This window comes from Nematolebias whitei, chromosome 8, assembly GCF_014905685.2.
Source record: "Nematolebias whitei isolate Nwh7 chromosome 8, NemWhi1, whole genome shotgun sequence".
NCBI lineage: Eukaryota > Metazoa > Chordata > Actinopteri > Cyprinodontiformes > Rivulidae > Nematolebias > Nematolebias whitei.
Window position 1 is genome coordinate 28758487 of NC_056505.1, and position 3409 is coordinate 28761895.

Below are 3409 nucleotides of genomic sequence, written 5' to 3' on the forward strand. Positions count from 1 at the left end.
ACACACACACACACACACACACACACACACACACACACACACACACATAAATAACAAAAGGTAAAAATGTAACACTATCCACGTTTTAGTTGGAGCCTGCTTTCCCCCTCAGGACAGTTCTATTTCGTATAGGCTTCGCCCTTTAAGGCTGTTGCTGGTGGGTTTTATCCCATCATGCGAAGCATTACACTGAAAAATTTAGTATACGCCCACCTGCTGTGTAGGCCCCACCCGGTCCGTATAATTACGTTAAGAGCGGGTAATCGGCTCCCATTTTTCTTCAGCGAGCTAATAGCACTGTCAGAAGAACGAAGAAGGAAAGTTGTCTAGCTTGACCAACCTTGTCAAGACTGCCTGTGGCCCGCCACGTCAACCTCCTGTCGTCCCGGTGAGTTCTCCTCCCCGAGGAGAAGCAGACGAGCAGTCTTGTTTCAAGGTAAGCGCCGAGGAGTATCTCTCAGTGGCAGGTCGCTACACGCTGGACGACGCCATCTTGTAATTTTCCTCTTATCGCTGACTCTCGGAGCTAATCAGATGGTTCCTCCGGGACAGGCGACGTCAGCAGCAGCCCCCCGCTGCTCATTCCCTCTTGGAGAGCGTAGTGTCGGTAGAGGGGGGCTGAGCGAATGCTCACCCCCCCCCCCCCACCCCCCCGACCTTGTTTCGCATCTGCGACCACACCGCTCACAGCCGTCGGTGCCCTCCTCTGGAGCTGCCCGGCATAATCCAGGAGGTGGCTAACATGAAGGGACTTTTTTCCGTCCCTCTCCTTTCCCCGCCCAGATTGGATGATCTAGCGGGAAGGTTTCTGGGCTCCATTCCAGCTCGCCGTCCTGATCCCATCTGGCCCCGTTCCCAGCAGTGACGTCCTACTGGGACGAGGCCGCAGCTGGTTCCTGGTAGAATAGGGCGACAGTTCCCACATTCGCGCCCATCACCAGAGTGGAGGGGTTTTCACCGAGTGGAAATTCCCTCGGTGCCCCACTGTAGCCGAGCCTGGCGGAGGCTTTCGAAGCAAAGATGTCCAGGTTGGACAAGCGTCCTGCACCTCCCGGTAAGCATAACCAGACGGTGATGTCGCTCTCCAACCGAGCTCACCAGTGTGCATTCTAGGCGGCCGCAGCGAACAACACGTTACGCTGCTGACGTACAATGTTCAAGAGGCTGGAGGAGACATAGCGCTCCCTCTGCAAGGCAGCTGACGTCATCCTCAACCTGTGTGTCTCTGCTGTCTGCCGGTCTCGCATTAAAACGTATGCTGCAGCCATCTCTTCCTGTCACAAAGGTTTTGCGGAGACAGAACAGCTTTTAATCATCCGCTCATGGAGCGTTTTGTAAAAGGTGTACAGAGAAAGATGTAGAGGCCACCTCATGTCCACTAGGCAACGTGCTGTCCTTTCTGCAGCTGCTGACGGACAGAAATTTGGCGTTCAGCACGATTAAAACGTACGCTGCAGCCATCTCTTCCTGTCACGAAGGTTTCGGGGACAGAACAGCTTTTAATCATCCGCTGATGAAGCGTTTTTTTAAAAGGTGTACAGAGACGCAGGCCTGTTTTCACGCCCACTTGCTCCATAGTGGGATTTAACACTGGTCCTGCGGGCCCCGATCAAGCTCCATTCGAGCCTCTGGATCAGGTTCCAATTAAATTCTTGTCTCTTAAAACAGCCCTGCTGCTGGCTTTAACATCCGCTAAGAGGGTGAGTGATTTATCTGCCCTCTCTGTCGCTCCGTCATGTCTTAGAATTCAGGCTGATGGCAGCTCAGCTGATCTAAGACCAAACCCAGCTTTTATGCCTAAAAACATCACAAGCTCTTTTAAATCAAGAGTGATATCGTTGGAGGGGTTTTTCCCCTCCCCCCACAAATCAGAAGAAGAAACATCTTTCCATCTGCTCCGTCCTGTGCGGGCGTTGACGTGTTACATAGCGCGCACAGCTGCAATGTGTCAAACTCAACATTTGTTTGTGCATTATAGAGATGCATCTGCAGGTCGCCCGTTATCCACCCAGCACTTGTCACACTGGCTGTGTGAGGCCATTTCTGAAGCCTACAGAGCATCAGATTTAGAGCTTCTTGATATCCTCAGAGCACACTCGACCAGAGGTATCGCATCTTCGACTGCTTTGCATAATGGTATGACAATGCAGGATATTTGCACTGCGGCCACGTGGTCAACACCCTGCTCATTTATTGGTTTCTATTTACGTGATGTGACGGCTCGTTCCATGACACATTCTGTCCTTAATGATCTAAAAGAATGAATATTGTTGTTTCATGGAACCCCGTTTAAACTCACATCTGTCTGCATGCATTACAGTGTGAGATGTTATCAGCCACAAGTTATGACTGTTATTCTGGTTCTATTGTCACTAATCAGTTCATGACTATTGTTACCAATCAGTTCATTTGATTAACAATCAGCTCACTTATTATTAATCTGTTCATATTGTTCAGCCGTGAATCGGTTGGTTCATGGCCCCTTTTTTCAGCATCTTCCTCCCCCGTTGAAATTTTCCTGGGCGATCATGCATTCAGAACGCATAACTACACAGCATGCGTCTGTGCATAGCACACATAATTACGCAACGCGTAATTACTTACATGGGGAGCTGAGTGACAAGATGTTTTTTGGGCAAGCTTCCGCTTCATACAGTGTTCGAATGGACCCAGTGAGGCGAGGACCACATCTGCTTCGCCCTTAATCCATCAGCGACAGCCTTAAAGGGCGAAGCCTATACGAAATAGAACGTTGGTTACGTACTGTAACCCCAGATTCTATGAGTATAGGCGTAGCCCTTTAAACGACGGGCCTCACTGGCTCCTAAATGGCTGAAGAAAAAGTTATTTGGGAGCCGATTACCCGCTCTTAACGTAATTTATACAGACCGGGTGGGGCCCACACAGCAGGTGGGCGTGGACTAAATTTTTCAGTGCAATGCTTCGCAATACGGGATAAAACCCACCAGCGACAGCCTTAAAGGGCTACGCCTATACTCATAGAATCAGGGGTTACAGTACGTAACCAACGTTTTGCAGTCTTTTCCATTTTCATTGCCAGTCCCTTCTTTTGCGGGTGGTACAGTAAAGTGACTGAATAACAATATTTAATTCAGTTCAATTCAATATAGCATCAAGTCACAACCCAAGTTGTCTCAGGGCACTGTAAAAAAAACATTCACATACATAAAAAGGCCAATTAGTAAAAGTTATCTAGTAAGGAAGCTAGCAGATTGCGTTGAAATTTCACTTCATCACAATCTCCCATCCTGAGCAAGCACAAAGGCAACAGTGGAAAGGAAAAACTCCCTTTTAAACTAAGAAACCTCCAGCAGAACCAGGCTCAGGACGAGCAGCCATCTGCTTCAACCGACTGGGTTTGAGGGGAACAGGAAGGAGAAACAGACAT

General features: G+C 49.2%; 1 protein-coding gene across 1 annotated transcript in view; it reads right to left on the bottom strand.

Annotated features, from left to right (window-relative positions):
• The window catches only part of c8h5orf34 (chromosome 8 C5orf34 homolog), a 7071-nt gene that overhangs the window by 3021 nt on the left and 641 nt on the right, over positions 1–3409 (bottom strand). The window lies entirely within an intron of this gene.